The following is an 18,167-nucleotide window of genomic DNA, read 5'->3' as shown; positions in this document are numbered from 1 at the left end:
CCACATACACTTTGTACACACAAGTATGCATTACTAAAATATGAAAGTATGCACCATCATCAAAACCACCTTGTACAACTATACATCATACCAGTACTTAGATATTTGTTTTTTACCTATGCTGTTTGCAGAATGAATAGGCTTTTGCAAGGACTGACTACATTTCCATTCTGGATGATTGGTGTGTTCTTTCTTAGGAAGGAAATAATTAATCTCCAATCAAGCAGTGGTGTCCATATTGCTTCAGAGCCTGGTACCTGAAAACTAGGGAGAAACAAAGTGCAAATCTTCAGCTCACATCCACTGATCGAAGACAATCAAATATCAGAGGAAAAGCTAAGCAAGCCCTTCCATTTCTACTGAATCTTATGAAATTTTTGCTTGATTCCATAGGACCATGACCAAAAAAATCATTTTTACAGTGGAAGACTTTTACCTTTAATGCTTCATTTAATATTTTTTTAAAATATCCTTATTTCTTAGGCTTTCCACATTCACTTCTTTTCTTCTAAGAAGTATTCTGAAAGATATGCATGGCTATGCTAAGATTTCCTGCCCTACAGGAGGAAAGACTGTGCGAGTTTGCAACTTCAGTTTTTATAGTCACTCTGACTGTTAACAAAAGTGGTTAAAATGGCTGCATGGAAATATTAAGTTTTCAAGTATGGTGAAGGCAGATGGGGATTATTCTTCTTTCTCCTATGTGGAACATTGGGCACAAAGTTTATAGAGGTAACTGCAGTTCTGGGAAAATGATCGTTTTCTTTAATGGCACAGTTCCCACCCGCAGGCAAACAAAATAATGATTTATCTGCAAACAGGATGCAAGCAATCTGCATTGTTTCCATGAGTTAGTCAGCTAAAATACTCCTAGCAAATCCTATCCCTTTATCACCCTAATCCTCTGAGTCTGGAAGGAAAATGCAGAAGCAAGCTCCAAATGGAGAAGCATGCTCAGCCCCTCTCCTTGTTAATAACAGGCTTTCAACATTGCATTGTCTCAGGGCATTATTTGACTTAACATTTGAGTTCTCATTAGTATATGCAGAACAGACAATTCAATTTACCAGCTCTAGGGTCTTGGCTGACAATTATGTCTTGACACAAAACATGGATTATGCCTTGACACAAAACATGTTTGGCTTTGTGCATGTGTGTGCGGAGTCTTCCTACCACTGTACTCCCAGGGTGTCACTTGGTTCGTCTTTGTTCTGGAAACTACTGATTTTCTGAATCTGTGAAATTAAACCACCAGGGCAGTTTGTTGTCTCAAGTCACAGGCTGTATATCTGGAACACAAGCGCATTTTTATTTTTATTTATTTATTTATTTTTTTTGTAGAGTGCAGCAGTGTAAACTGTATTCTTGCTCACTCATTTGCTTTACTAGTTGCATGTACATGTATCTGGTGCTCTTCTCACTGAAAAAAGGCACAAGAATCAAAATTATGGGATACTGTTTATCAGCAACTAACTTACTATATTTGCACCCTGGGACACAAAACTCTTGTGCATCTTCAGCAAAATGCGGCACTGCAGCTCAGTGCTTGTATATTATCACACCTCAGGTCTGTGGGCAGGCATGGGAAAGATTTTGAGAGGAACAAGCACCAAAGCAGAGGCTCCTTCATGCTAAACTTTGGCCTGGGATCCTGCAGGAGGATAAGCAAAAAGCAAGACTCGTGCACTGTGTGGGGGTCTTTGCAGAGAGAGTTATCAGTCAACAGCTGTAAGCCCAGACTCCTTGCAGCTGATAACAGATCTGCTCATTCAGCCTAACCACTCATGCATGGAAAATCAAAGAAGATTAGGATCTGTTTAGAGACAGACAGGAGAAAAAAAAAAAAGCCTCAGTAACTCCAGACTACAGTAAACTCAAGACAGCCTGTGTAGGATAGGAAGATCATGGTCTGCTATTGTTCTGTGACATAAAGTCCACTCACCTCTTGCAGCATGAAACTAGAAATATCTGTATTTGGGTGTCATGATTTGAATTCTAAGTCAGTAGCGGTTAATAGAAGTGTTGATGTTTCTTGACCTGTAGTTATTTGGGACTACAGATTCCCTTCAAACTGGGGAAGGATGCAATTCCAACATACCTTTCTTGGTTACCAATGCTCTCAGCACAATATTGCAATACAAGGAAGCTCCCTAGTCTATAAACCTACAAGCAGCAATACAACTGTGCACATAAGACTTCATAGGATATATGTTTTTTAAAATGGATTTATGCATTATTGTCTAAATATTAAAGATGTATGATTCAACCTGGCTTTCTTTTGGCTACCAAGTCACCTATGCTTAGAGGTATATTGAGCATAATCTGGCTGCAGCTGTTGAGCGGTGAGGGTGTTTCACAGGAGCCAAAAGCCTCAAAAAGCTCTTTCTGCGAGAAAGATTTTCTGCGATGTCATACCCACATCCTAAACAACAAACCCTTACAGAGCCTCCTCCAACTGATTAACTCCTTGTTTAGAGAAGTCTCTCAACACGCATCCTTATGCTGGAGTTTAGTATCTCCTGGCCTGGGAGTTTATAAAGTCCACGAGAGCACTTTCTGGCTGAAGGGCACTAACAATGCAAATGCAGCGTGAGTCACTTATTGTTATGGTCCTTTCATGTTCTTACTGAAATCACTGGTGCACTTTCTGCGTCCAGCTGACCCAGCAGTATTTCTTGCATTATAGGATTCTGATTCCACTTCCATTGTTAATGTTCATTACTTTCTTGGAGAGCTGCAATTTCATTATTAATACATCAGTGTAACAGAGCACAGACTATATAAATGCATTTCTGAGCATTAGTTAATATCAGTTTTAAGAACAAAATAGGCTTCCTCTGCCAACAGTGTGCTCCTTGTACAAATGCTTTATGGCTACAATTGCAAAAGTACATGGGAAAGGCTTTTATTGTCTTCAGAAAATATAGCAAGGTAAATATTTGCTTGCTCTCTCCTATTGCTGAGGAAGATCAGCATTGCAAGTTTGAAAAGTGGTCATGATGGCTGCTTGAATCCATCCAATAATAATACTAGGAAATTTTGAACAATGCTTGATTGTAGCCTTTCTGTGAGAACAAAAGGGTGAGATCCAAATTTCTGATACCTTTCAGTTGTGTGACCTGTGGCTACAGTCTGGTCAACTTGGACTCCAGTGGTCTTAGTGGCACTGTCTGAGGAGCTGATGTTGGAGCAAGGAGAGCTCACCCATTCCCCTGTCACTGATGTCCACAGCCAAGCAGTGAGTGAGATGAGAGCAGGGTGATGGCCCACTGTAGGCCAAGTGGCCCAGTTTTGGCGTCAAAGTTGGGCCAACAGCTGATGTGGTCACTAGGGCTCTGTTGCTATACGTGGATTCCTGGTGCCCTTTGTTTCACTCCATTTGGATCACGGACCACATCTTTAGCTGGTTACAGCATCTCACCTCTTGAAACACAGTGGAAGGACTGGACTGCTTCAGAGAAAAGCTCTGGTGCTATAGTGCTCCCACTTCACCCTGTGCTTTCATGGTTTTGCCTTATAATTAAACTCTGGGGTTATTCAGAGATACTCTGAGCAGGAGTCCTCTCAGGTCCAGCCAGAAAGCTTTGATGCCTGTACTGCAGTGCTCATTCATTTTAGCACATTGTTTCAGGACCTCTTTAAAATGCAAGCTAGTTATGCTATCTTCTTCGTAGATATTTGTGAGACTCAGTACTTTTGGATTGAATTATTTTATACACTAAACCTTAGGCTGGTGGAACTGAAGTGCTGAGGTCCTTTTTTAATCAGAGGCACCAGATTAACTCGCTTTTAGTCTTTCAGAAACTCACTTACTCTTAATGAGTTTACCGTGATATAGGTCCACAAATTTCCTGTCTAGCTTCTTTTGTCACTCTCAGATAAAAATGCCATCTGGGAAGGAGATTTATTGGTTTTGAGATGATGTCCCTGCCTTATCACCTTGTTTTGCTGGCCCTGAGCTCATCCCAAGATAGTGGTACTTACCTAGACAGCATCAGTTTCTGTCAGACACAAATTGTGGAAAAATTAGTTTAAAATACCTTGCCCTTTCTACCCCAGTAAGATAGGACTTTTTTTTTTTTTTTTTTTTTTTTTCCTATAGTGAAACCTCTTGCTAATGTAAAACACTCGTATACATACATATAAATATATATATATAATAGATAAAATATATACGAATACAAATAAAATCCTTTTTCTTGTAGCATTTTGTTGTGCCTCTACTGTAAATTACATCTCAGTTTTCTTGTGGAGGGATTTATATTTTATATCTGTGTTTACTTCTGCAGAAATTAATTTGGAGCTTTGAACAGCATCTGTTGTGCACTAGAGTGCCAATGGCAGCCAGGGGGGAATCTGTGGAATGATGGTCTTTTACTTTAAGACTGTTCAGCTCAGCACACTTTTAACTATTAAGCTGTGTATGGCTGCCCCAGACAGGGGGATGGGTGCTGATGCTGGGCGAAGCACCACAGGTACTTCCCAGCGCATCAGGATGCATGGGGTGCAGCATTGACTAAGCACCTGGAAATACAAGGATCCAGACATTGCTGCCCAGTGGGGAGCAGTGTCCAACTCAAAGGGCTAACACTACATTTGCAGAAGTATCCCTGATCCTATTGATCAAGACTGACTGGGGCAGAAAAGCTGGTTTATTTCCAGCTCATTTATCTCATCCCAGTGAGGAGGGTGTTGGTACCTGCATGGCTGCCCGACCTCCAGTGCTCCTAAGGGGCAGCACCTGGGCTTTCCCTTGGAAGCTGAGCACTAGCTGTGGGGAAGGATGCAGGCCAAGCGGGTGTTGGTGTAGGCTGGAGAAATGGGGTTGCTCTGTCAAGATGGTATCACGGTGTGGTTTGGGGCCTCTGCTTTGCTTCTGGCAACCAACATACCTGAGCAACAGCTGGATCTGTGCCTGCCCTTCCCACTTCCCTCTGCGTGTCTCGTGGCTGCGGTCTCCTGGCATTTCACACCTTCTGCAGACCAGCAAGGAGCTCAGGTCTAAATGTGGGTGGAGAGACAGGACTGAAGGTTTATGGATGAGAGGAGCCTGGGCTCCTTGGAGGCAACACTGGGCTGTTCTGCTGTGCTGCCAACCCACCTGGACATGCTCAGGGTCTTGTGAAGGGAAACCTTAGAGTTTCCAGGGAAACAAGATGCTCCCAAAAGAGAAACAAAACTTGGTGAGGCTTAGATGGAGGTGAGTTCGGTCAGTTCACTTTGTAAGCAGTTAAGATCCTTGTCTGAGCAAGACAACGGAGCTGGGAGGGAGTTGAGGGAAGGACTGTGCAGGACCGTTTGTCTTGGAGGACCTTCAGGCATCTCAGCCTGAGCCAAAGGTATTTCATTGTCCTAGGCTATCTTACAGGTCGTGGTTAGCTTTGTGCACTTGAGCTCTAGGAATAGCTCTTGAAATCTATTCAAGACCTTTACAAATCAAAATAATACTGTATGCTTTCTTTTTTTTCCTTTATACAAACTTTCTACAGGAATGAGTCCAGCCAGTAATTGCATAGAAAAGTCAAAATAGCTTTCTTGCTCTCTCTCTCTCTCTCTGAGCTCTAGGAAGGTTATCCCTTTGTACTCAAACTTCTGTATTGAGGGGTGAGGTTTTCCTGGTTTAAATTACCTGAACTGCATTCCTGTTTGGATTGTGGCTGTGGCTGCAGAGGTGTTGTTCCTTCAGTGAGCAAAGAAACCCTACAAAAATTAAATGGGTCCACATTTTCTGAAACATGTGGAGAAATGGTTCTTCTGGAGTTGTTTCTTTAAAAAAACACATGACAAGACTTGCCTTTGTGTTTTCTTCCTCTCCTCAGGACACTTCCTTTTCTGGGAGATATTTCTGTATATACCCCACTGGAGCTGATGAGGTATGCAGGGCTGGGACAGAATGGTTCCTTGCCTCACCTGTGTGATACAGGTGGGCCTGGTCCCTTGTGTTCAGGAGATGACATTAGGATGACTTCTCTTTCCTCTGAGACCTCATAGCTGGAGGCAAGGAAGGTGGCATACAAACAAAGCTCATTTTTACTTTACCGCTCTGTAACGTTTGTGTGCTTAGTGATCTCGTCTTTTCCTTCCTGCTGTGTTTTTACCACCAATATCCTAATTCAATCACTGACCCTGCTTTCACTTAGTGTCTGAGCTCTGACGAGCTGTCAGTGCTTGATGCTGTCCCTGTCCACTCTGCAGCCTCCCTTTAAGAATATTAGACTCTATTGGCGGCTCTAGACATTGGCTAGTGAGAGAGAGTGATTTTTACAGGACTCTTTGATGAGTATTTTGTATTTGTTACCCTGCTAATGGAAGATGTGAGAGCCACATTGCCCCTGCCCCAGCCTTCACAAGGGGAATTATCATCATGTCAAATTACAGCTGCTGACTTCTGCCAGACGATCCCCTCTGCCTTATCTTATCTATCTACATTTTTTAATGCCATGCTCATCCTCATGGCATCTAAGTGCCTTAAAAGTTTTCCATTGCTCCCAAGAAAAGATACATTTATGGGTGTGTTAGTGGAAAACTTTCTCTGGTTCTGGTTATTCAATCTGAGCGAACATGGGTGATAAAGGTTAAAGTGAAATAGCACTGAAAATGCGCACCAACCTTTTACTTGACAAACATGATCCTTGTTGATAGTTTATCCAAAATGTGTGGCTTGGCTTTTCCTTCTGGTTATGTTTAGGGATTAGCTGGGTCCTGCAATGCTTCTGGCACCCACAGTGGAGCAAGTTAGCAAGGACTGACATAAAACCACATTCTGCCTCAGTTTGTGCTCTTGCGGTATTAAACTGTTGTCTTCAGCTGACAGTGATCTTGGGTCTGCTTTGAAGCATTTGAGGCTTTTTGGTTGCCAATGGATGACATGTTCATTGGAAACACGAGTTTGGCTTCTGCATTCAAGCTTCACTTTGCAGTATGCATCGTAAGAAATCTGGATGCAAAGGCTGGTGCATGCTAAGTAAGGCAATTTAAACTGGGAATTGCTGAGATGGCAAGAATCCCTCAAGGAATTTCTTCTTCCTTAATCACATTTCTGAGCAAGACCATCATTTATGTCTCATAAATGTTCTGGAATGTCACTTGTACCTGACTGCTGCCTATTTTTCAACCTGCACCAAAAACCATGAAAATTTAATATAAGAATAGATAGGTATGTGTGCATATAGGCGTGCATTTCTATTTGCGTTGAGTGCTGCCAGCGCACTTCACAAAGCAGATCTGCATTGCTAGATATTGTACCGTCCTCAGCTGATCCCCAGTCCTCAGTCTGAGTACAGCCACCCCACTGATGATGGATACCAGAGCATCATTTCCCAAGTGCTGCTGCCATACGTGTGACATCTCAGCTTTCAGGTCCCTTGTACAGCTTCTGGGAGATCAGGTCTTGCCTGTAAGCTGGCTGTAGCTGCTTCTCTGCCTTTCCTAGAGGTTTATCCCGTTGAGTTGTTCTATGCATATTTGCTGCTCAGCCCAGCAGTAGGTAGCAGGCTGTGGGCGCTTTGATCCTCTCCCCAAGTCAAAGCTGATCCACTGAGATCCCAACATGATCTGACAGCTCTACATGTTTTCACCCTTGACCTGGAGCTGTGTTTGCAAAGCTAGCAGGCCAAAAGCAAGCTTTTATTATTTGCAGACATCTATGCCTAAGCCCATTTTCACGTGACTGTGACGCTGTTGTTCAAGCTTCTCTATTAGCTAGGAAGGGTGACACTTGCAGCTTCAGTGATAATTTGGATGGGGGCAGGTCAGAAGGGGAAGATATTTCAGAGGTGTTTTGTCCTTCAGTTTTCCTGGTGTAGAGATTTCAAAGCAAACAGTAGTACTAAAAGTAGACTCCCAAGTCAAAAAGAATCACCATCTGGCAGTTCGTTCTTCCATCTTGCTAAATCTCAGGGCGGGGGATCATAGGTGTCTTGGTGCCAATGAAAATATTATTCTAACTCACTTAACATCTCACTTAGCCCTATTTCAGATTGTAGTACTAAAATACTGAAATGACAGCAATTTGCAAATTATTCCAGCATTTCATCTGCAAATCTGCACTGTCAAAAGACAATTTGTTCTGCTGGCATACTCAAAAAAAAAAAATCACAGGAGGGAGGGAGCTTAGTTTGGCTCTCAGACTAGACTTCAACCCACTCAAATGTAGTTAGTGTAAAGCAAATAAACTGCAGCCATGTGTATTTGGTGGTAGGAGCTAGCATGCTACCTTTGATCTTGAAGAAAGTATGAATTTTTGGATCTGACACAGCAAGGTTCTCACTTATACACCTAATAAAAAACATGTAAGCCATCCTGATGAAGACAGTAAGGTTACCTGTATGCCTGAATTGAATCATGTGCTTGAGTGTCCTGAACTGTTAATGAGGGAGGCTTCTACTTAGAGTTGCTTGGACTTCCACTGAGCTGTGCTGCAGCAGTAGCAGAAGTTGAGAGGAGAAGAGAGAGATTTTTAATCCAGGTGCTGCTGCAACAGCTAATTTTCTTGCTAAAGGCACAGTTGCTAAAGAGTGCATGATTGGTTTTGCTGTGTGCTGAAAGATTGCTTCCTCTGAGCTCGTGATCTATTTTCCTGTCTTGTAATTAGCTCTTCCACATGGTTACCCCGATGTGCACAGCGTGCAGTCATATGATGAACTTATCCCACAGGGCATCCTTGCTGGGCAGAATCACAAGGCAGGATCTGTCGGACCGTAACGTGGGCTGACAACAGCAGGGGGGCTCACCTTGGAGAAACAGCTCCTGAGCCACACCATCATGCTGCTGGGGGTTTCTGCGGCAATTGGGGCCTCCAATCTTGGGGGAGACTGAGATGGGTCCCATGCTCAGGAGTGGAGTCTGAGCAACCTGGCTCCCTTGTGGCAGTTTGTTCTCTGCAGAAATGCAGAGATGATGCTGGTTCCTCATGGGCAGCTCCAGCCCTGGGCAGGGACCACCACCTCCAGGTGTCCCACCAGCTGCTCAGCCACTTGCATGGCCAGCCTACAGCTCCTAAAGGCCTAAAGGGTAGCACCTGCTTTTGTGTGCCTCTCAATTGTGCCTTTAGGGCCAGGTTTTCCTATGGTGCCAGCTGGCATCTCTGTTAGTTTGTATGGATAGTGTTGGAGCAGGAGAAATAATGAGGGATAGTCCAAGAATTTGTCAGATCTGACTTGGGCTGGGTTACACAGATTTCTCTGCTCTGAGGGACACTGGATGAAACAGTCTGACTTCAACTCCAGCTTTCCCTAAACAAGACTTTTCCTTTGAGTAACTGATTTGTCCAACTAAAATCTTAACCTGAGGTATAATTTTGGTGAAATCTCTTCCTTCAGATCCCAAGGATTACTTTTGCACTATTTTCTATTTTGTAAGATTTTACTTCCAAGCTCCTTTTTTCCCCCCCCCCCTTTTTTTTTTTTTTTTTTTTTTTTTTTTTTTTTCTTCTTCCCAAAACAGCATTTGGTGTCTTGTTGCTTTTGTGTCAAAACAACTGGGAACGAAGTGACCTGAACTCTTTTCCAGAGCCATGGTAACAGCAGAGCTGATAAAATAGAAACAAGGTTAATTCCAAACTTGCAAATGTCGTCAGATCAGCCTCTTGATGAGAAAAAGGATGAGGTGAGAGAAGAGTCCACTTGAAGGCACTGACCTGGATATGGTAAAGCATCTCATACAATAATATAAAAATATTTAAAATTCTTCCAGTGTATTATACAGAATATTGCTTGAAGACTAAATATTTGTAGAAGGATGAAAGTTATTTATAAGGATTTTTCCATGGCAGGATATTTGCGCTGCAGCAAGTCTGCTCTACTGGCCGTTCAAAGGAGCCTGGAGTCTTTCTGTGTCACGATTATTCACAAGTTGTTGGAGATCTAAAGTAATGCATCCATTGATGGCAAACAGCTTTTTTTGAATGTTGATTACTGAGAAGGTGGGCTGTGAAACACAGCCCATGCCTTTCTCCTTTTCTTCCTGCGTTGTGCAGCTTCCAGGGCTGTCCGTGGGCCCCCAGCAGGTACGAGCACTGCGCCATGGGGTGAGGATAGGTGCTGGGGTTTTCAGCTCCCCCTGCCTTGCTCAGCTGGAGAACACCCTCCACGAGCTTTGTGGCTGGTGAGGAAGGGTCTGAGCAGGCATCCCATAGGGGTGCTGGTGGGGGATTTAGGCTGGACCTGGTCCTGCTTATTTCCCTGATCCCTGAATGGGGTGATGTTCACCTCTTCCTGAGGGTTGTCTGTGTTCATGGGTATCTGTTGGTTAGTGGGAATGAGTCCTGGAGGCACGCTGTCTTACAGGATGGGGGCAGCTCTTGGCTAGCAAGCAGCAGCAATCTTCCCCTTCCTCTGCTTTTCCCCATTCACAAGAGCTAAAACCAGGGTGTGAGGACTGCTCCTTCCCTGCCTGTCCTCCCAGTCCTTGTCACTTAGCTCTGTGCATGCAATGGGTGAGTGCGGCACTTGTGATGACACCCCAGAGGTGACAGTGGCGAAAGGAGCCCCCCATCTGCTGCTCTTGGGTTGTCTGCACGGAGTATTTGTTTGCAGAGAGCTTGCATTAACACTCTGTACTGCCTTAGACTAAGCAGTCTAATAGACTCTTTCACCACCTCTGTAGCACTGCCTGCTGGGGTAATCATTCACCGGTCATGGCTCTCTGCAAACAGCAGCACTGAACTCGCCTTTCAATTACTGGTTTATGAGTCTAAGATGTCTGGGGAGCGGAGTGGTGATAGCCATATGCCAATATGGCTGTGGGCTGCTTGTGAAGCTCCTCGTGGGACACGGAAAGCAAAGCCCGGGGTCCAAGCAGTTCTGTCAGCCTGGTGACTGACAGCATCTGACATGGGCTTAAAATAACCCACCTCAGAAAAGAAAACACAGCCACCTCCACATGAAGGGTTCCTGGTAAGTGGCAGCTGAGCTTGGAGGACAGAGCTTGGGTACCCTCCTTGGCTGGGTTAGGAGTCAAGGTGTTAACCCACCAGGAAACCCTACTTTTGGTGGTGCTGGTTCAGCATCTGGGCTTGCAGACATGTCCATACGCTACTTTGGAACAGGTGACTTCAGGGTTCTGTTAAGCCACCATAAAACAACCAATTTTTTTGCTAAAATCCAGAACCGGTGTGAGAACCAACCCTCACCTGGGGCTAGTGAAAGCAGGTGATGACACGGCTGCATCTGGCCAGAGTGGCTCTCATGCTGCAGCTCTCATGCAGCACTTATTCTGGGCTAGTCCCCACAGTGGTTCTTGGAGGAAAGCTGGGCCACAGAGACTGAAATAACAAGAACCCATCATTACAAAAGCACATCTGCTGGGTTTGGAGTGTGTGACTGCTATTACAGGCTCTTAAAGAAAGCTCAAACCCTTCTACAGTGCTGGAAAACCAAGCTCCCTTGAAGTTTTCAGTTACACCAAGAAAAAAATAAAGTCATAGTGTATTTCTCTGTGTCTTCAGAAATTTGAGGAGCAGTCTCCAAAAACGTGATTCACTCCTACCAAAATGCTCATGCAAAAAAACTTAGCTGTGTACGACTGGATTTTCACACAAAAATTGCTTCTAAATGTTTTCCATTCACTAAGTAACTTTTCATAACTATGTTTTTTTTTTTTTTTTTTTTTTTTTTTTTTTTTTTTTTTCCTCTTTGCTTCTAATCTCTGATTGATCTCTTCCTCCTTGGAGAAATTCAAAAGCCAACTGGATACGGTCCTGTGCTACCAGATCTAGGTTACCCTGCTTGAGCAGAGGGGTTGGACCAGAGGGCTTCCAGAGGTCTCTTCCAACATCAGCCATTCTGTGATCTCTTATCTTCAGCATTTTCTGAATGATTGCTTGTTAGGTTAGCTAGTGGCAGGTCATGTTGGAAATTGCCTTCTGAGCTGGTCAATTCCAAAGCAAAATGTTGTCACTGCTACTGGCCAAGATGCAGAATCATTTCTCCTGTTACCAGGAAGGCATCCAAGAGATAAGAAAGTTAAATCTGTGTGCATTTTTAGCATCTCCGAAATCTTGCTTATGCTATTATGCCTTATTCTTTGTCATTGCCAACTTGTCGAAAGGATAAATCGACAGATGGTAAAATCCCACTGGTAGCTTGCTTATTGCAAATTTCTCTCCTGTGCAGCATAAACATTAGAAGTAATTAGCACATAGGACAATTTGGCATCAGAATCTTTATTTTGTATAATGGAAGTCAGGACTGGTTCCTGGGTGTACCAAGCCAGTTGGTAACACATGTATGCTTTATCTGTTAAGGAATGCATTGCTAGGTTTGGGATAGTTAGAAAAACAAATGAACAAGAAACAAAAAAAAAGACAGCTTTGAGTTGCAGAATCAGTTGGAGGATTTAAATGGCTTTTGATCTTTTGATCTTCCAAAAATATGAATTTGATGATGCCAAGATTTTGGTTTGGGTAAGAATTGGCTTGGTACGGTAGAGGTGCAGTGCCAAACAGGGGCAAGGTGGAAGAGTGAGCGGTGGCAGGAGGAAGGGCAGGTGAGGAGTGACTCTGACAGGTGACAGAGGGCAGTGGAGGCTCTGCCAATGGCAGGAGTCTGTGGCCAACCAGCTGACTTGGAGGGACTGGGGGATGACAAAAAGGAGGTGAAAGAAAGGCCTATGGAAAGGACAGAGATTTATTTAGTGTTGTCTGAGCAAAAGGAAGAAAATGAGAGCATGGGGACAGATAAAGACGAGCAGAAAGCAGTATCTAAAGATCTTCAGGGTATGCAGAATCCAGGCTTTCTCAGTGCTTTTGGACCCTGTTCTGCCATGGGTGGTGCTGGGGGTACCTGGTAGCCCCTGGGATACCCCAGGTGGTGCAGCACAGGGCTTGTTCCTGACTAATTGTCTGATGTGGGCTGAGACAGGCTGCTTGGCCAACATCACCAGGCTGTCCTTGGTGCTGTCTGATGGTGGGAAGCCGTGTGGTGGATGGTGCCTCAAGACAAGGAGATTAGCTTGGAGACAGGGGCCATAGTACTGGTGTAATTCAGAGTACCCCAGATCCTCTTTACCAGAATAAAGGACCTTAATGCTAACTCCTGCTTGTTCTCCCTCAAGCCATTTGCCAATCGCTTATCCTTCCTTTGCTGGGGAAGCTGTTCAGCACTGCCTTACTCATTCAGATCATCTGAAGGACCAGGCTTGTGCACAAACTGCTTCCTTTCCTGGCGGTCTGTGGACACCAGTGCAAGAGATCTATGTCCACTGCAGCTCAAGACAAGTGCATGTCCCAGCAAAGTGGATGGGCTCCTCTCCTTTACCATCCTCCCCTGTCCCACACAGAGCTACAGTGGAAGTCACAAGGTCAGCTAATCTGAAGTGCTGACCTATTGTAATATATTCTGACACCTTGTCTTGTGGTTTCTAGTTGCATAAAATCCATCTTTTTTTTTTTTGCGGTAGAAACAGCCATGGGACAGTTGCTTTGAGTTTCTTCACCCAACTTCCTATCTTCACCTGGAGACTGAAATGAAACACATCATCAGAATTTACTTCTGACTATAAATTAATAAAACAATGCAACAAACAATTTTCCTTAGCTCTCAGCTGTAGGTTGTATAAGTGTTCTTTGGTTCTTGTTACAGATGTAGCAGCAGCTGCATGGTTCAAAGCAGTGACACCTGATGCAATTTCTGGTTGTGCAAATCTAGGTATAAACTAGGCAGCATGAATGGCAGTGAGAAAATTTCCCACTTAGGCTAAAGCATTTCTGCATTTGGAGGTTTTTGTGTCATATCTCCAAGAAAATACAAGTCTGATCTTCAGATCTCTTTATGTATGTGTTTTAGATATTTCCACAAAGAAAAAGCCCAAAAATATTACAGAAATAAAACACTACTTATTAATTCATGCTTGTTCTTAAAAAGCTACTGAAAAACACAATATTGTTAAGCATCCCATTCTTGTTTAGTTTCAGAAGAACTTGGCTTTGTGAATAGCTTTGGAGATGTCAGGAAGATGATGTGCCTGCGTGGCATTTCCTACATCAGAAAACAGAATGGATATCCATCCAGAATTAATGTTTTGTTTTGCAAAGCTTGAAAAAAACAAATTTCCTTGTTACACAACAAGCCAGTAATAATGTGTCTGTAATGGAAAATGTCTGTTAATATTTTCATTAAATCTGCTAATGTGCACACATCTAGGCATTTATGTCATCTTATTAACACATTTAAAAGAGGGTACACAGAAGCATATGTAGAAGTGGCTTTAATGCAGAAACGTACTTCCCATGACTTCAGGAAGAGGGAAGAAGCTGGGTGTGCTGAGTGAACTCTTTGGGAACTGCAGCAGCAGTGATACTTTCTGCTCTGCCAGCAGAGATGGAAACCAGCAGGAACTAATGCAGCTCGCTGGTTTGAACTGTGAATGTCACCAAGATACCCTGGCTCCATTTGTTCAGTGGTGCTGCCTAATAGCACGGTGTACATTAAGTAATGCGTCTTCCTTGTAGGGCTCTGGCAGGGGCTTGGTGCTTTGTGCACTGCATTTCTGACTCCCGTTTCCATTATTTTTCGTGGAACAGCGCTGGAGTCCCAGATTGCTCCTGGCATGACAGGGAAGTAAAACGCAGAGGAAGAGGTTCGGTCTGTACTTGGGAGGTATAGGGCATAATCTGCAATTTTATCCCTTTTGTTTGTGTTTCACTCTGTGGTTTGGATGGCCGATATTGGGGAGGTACCTTCAAGAATTACAGTGTGACCATCCAAATTGCTTTTTCACCTTGCGCCATTTAGGAGACTGAAGAACAATTCCAGTGCCCAGCCTTCACCCTCTCTTTCTCCTCCCCATGCAGGCACTCCTATTTGTGCAAGAAGCAGCCAGTGCGGCGGCACTGTGTGCTCACCTCCCTCCTCTTTGGTGGAACTGCATCCGGGGATGAATTTGGCTCATTGCACTTGCTTCCAAGGACCCAAAGGGTAGCTCCTATTGCATCTTGCAGCTACTGCTTTCGGCCAATGCTAATAGCAACTCCTGCGTGGTCAGCGAATTCTTTGGGAGGATAGAAGCCGCCCTTAGTCCACATGCATATTACAAAAGATATTTTCAGCTGTGTGCAGCTGTAATCAACAGAGCTCAGCTTGGCAATTTTAATCCCCTGCCATCTAGTTTGGGGTTGCTTGTTATGCAGCCGGCATTCACTCAACATAATGGTTGCTACCTGCCAATGTGCTTTGAGGGATATTGTTAGCATTAAATTTGCCATTTACATTTTCATGTTTGACATAATTGAGGAATGAATGCTCTTATGAAAATTAAACTTGTGGTCCTCCTGGACTACTGTAACCCTGTTAAAATGTAATGCGATTCTTGATGCGTCTTCTTTAGGTTTTTATTAAATAGAATATCCGTATGACTAATTTCCCTGGCCTAAATGTAGGCTGGGAAGGAGCATTATTGATAGGGCTGAGCACAAATGGCCCTCTATACTCAGCCTCTAATGGCCTAATAATGCATTATACTTGAATCAGAAATACTTTGAGTTGTAGTGCTTATTGCCATTATTGAAAACACCTGGATGCTCCATTCATCAAGGTTACATCAAAATGGGCCCATTTGTTTATTAGTCTGTCAGTAAACATCTTTATTTAGTTTCATGTTCCTCTGCTCTCAGTAACATCGGGGAGGACGAGACCATGTAGTGTATCTTTCTGTGGTTTCCCGTTATTAGTTTTCCCTGGAAAAGAAAGATAATGAAAAGTTTGAATGGCTTCATAAAGAAAACGTTTTTCTTGGACTTTTTTTTTTTCTGTTTTCTTTCCCTTTTAGAAGGGGAGGTTAAAGTAAAGCTACTGGATATATAGTCAGGATGTTCTGTATAATCAGGTTGCTCAAACAGGCAGATTTGCCAGATTGAGATTTTAAAGCAGTAACTACAAAAAAGATTTGTAATGGCAGGTAGCCCCTGGAGCATTTTGCTCCCTCTGCTACAGCTCTTCTCTGGTGGGTGGGGTTTGCTATGGGGGGGAACAAGGGTGCTAAGGGACAGGACCAGCTGCCAGGCATCACTGGCATTCATGGCCAGGCCCCTTGCAGCAAAGGCACCTGTGCCCACATTCAGGCAGATCTCTTTTAGGAGTGAACACAGGGAGCATTGCTTAGCTCTGTTGACAAACCTCCTACTCCCTAATAAGTGTGTTGCTTTTTCCCATTTTCCTTCCCCCACTGGCAAAAGGGTGAATTAATGTGTTTTTGCCTGGTGCTTTCAGGCTCACTAGGGCTGAGGGAAGGTGGTTCCAGTTTCCGGCTGTAGAGGAAAGAGTTGTTGAAATATTTTGGCTATGCAAGGTCCCATCTCTTAGGCTAGCTGGAATATTTTTTCTTCGTCAGCAAATGTTAGCTTTGACTATTTATTCAGGTTTTCTTTTGAAAGGGGAGACTTCAAGTATGACAGTTTTGATTGTCATTTTGAAACAGTGGAAAAAACAACATTTGAAACTCAAATGTTTATTTTATTAATTGAAAAATATTGCAACACTTTGTTTTGATATTTCCTAATCAAAATCCTTCAGAATCTGTAATTCTGTGGAGATGATAGCTGGAAATCTGCTACAGAGCAGATGCTTTGGAAGTGAATTGAGCTCCAGCTGAACCAGGGCTTTCCTTATTTCAGGCTGGACACCAAGGTATTTTTCACTAGGATATAGTGTTACCCAATACCTGATGCCAGCCACAAACAGTTTGTAGCTTGGTTTTAAATACAGGCACCCCTATGTACTTTATTGGTGCTTAAGTCAATGTGTATTTTTCCTGTTCTGAAGAAGGAAATGGATAACTGGCAGTACTGGAGGGAGAAATTGAGGATTTTTTCCTATCGTGCTCTGAGGAAGAAAGAAAGAAATACTGCAAGGGTTTCTCAAAAAATATTTCAGTTCTCAGGCACAGATGGATTTTAGTAGTGGTATCTCAGCTCTGTTATTTCAAGGTTATTTAATAGTGTGCTTAAAAGTAAATTTCCAGTTGTCACACAGTGGTAGAAAAGGATATGAGCCAACCCATACTGCCTCAACCTCGGTCACCACTGCCTAAATAGTACGTTGCTTATGGCAGATCTTGAGAAATCTAGTAATTTCCCCAGACCTATGGTTGCACTATGACTGGTGCAACATTGCTGTAACATCTGTGGTCATATCACCACAGGGGTAATTCTGGGGCAGGGGAATGGAGAAGGTGCCTCTTGTTATAGTGTATATGAGTCAGTAGATGACATGAAACATAAGAAGGTAGAGCTCCTGTGAGTTTATCTGGGTTTGTTTTCCAAGTAACTTGAAGAATATGGATGACCTAAATGGGGGGTCACACAGGGATTGGCTAGAAGATAACTGAGTTTGAATTTCTGAATTTGTTGTCCTTGCCATCCTAGATGACCCACAAGGAAAACAGCAAATATTTCAGTGGTCTGCTTTCACAGGGCTTGTTACTGACACAGCTCGGTGTGAGAACAACAGTTCTAAATCATATGCCTGATGCTGGTAGTAATTAATGACTGTAGTGGTGGTCTGGTGTATTTATTATGTGCAGGGCATTTCAGTTATTTCTGATGAAAATCAGAAGCAGAGAAAAGTCTCTTTTTCGGAGACTTTTTAAGAGAAAAGTCTCTGCAAAATCGCAGAATCATAGAATGGTTTGAGTTAGAAGAGACCTTAAATCCCATGGCATTCCAACCCATCCTGCCATGGACAGGGACTGTGCTGCTTCCACCAGACCAGGTTGTCCAAAGCCCCATCCAACCTGGCCTTGAACGCTTCCAGGGATGGGGCATCCACAGCTTCTCCAGCAGCCTGTGCCAGTGCCTCACTACCTTCATAGTAAAGAATTTCTTCCTAATGTCTAATCTAAATCTACCCTCTTTTACCTTAAAACCATTACTCCTTGTCCTATCACTACCCTCCATGATAAAGAGGCCCTCTCTAGCTTTCCTGTAGGCTCTCTTTAGGTACTGGAAGACCACTATAAGGTCTCTCCAGACCTTTCTCTTCTTTAGGTTGAAGAACCCCAACTCTCTAAGCCTGTCTTCACAGGACAAGTGCTCCAGCCCTTTTATTATCTTTGTGACCCTCCTCTGGACAAGTTTCAACAGGTCTATGTCCTTCTTGTGCAGGGGAACCTCAGTAATGAACACAGCACTCCAGGTGGGGTCTCACGAGAGTGGATAGAGGGAGAGAATTGCC

Source organism: Aythya fuligula, chromosome 2, assembly GCF_009819795.1.
Source record: "Aythya fuligula isolate bAytFul2 chromosome 2, bAytFul2.pri, whole genome shotgun sequence".
NCBI classification, from domain to species: domain Eukaryota; kingdom Metazoa; phylum Chordata; class Aves; order Anseriformes; family Anatidae; genus Aythya; species Aythya fuligula.
This window is presented reverse-complemented; position numbering follows the sequence as displayed.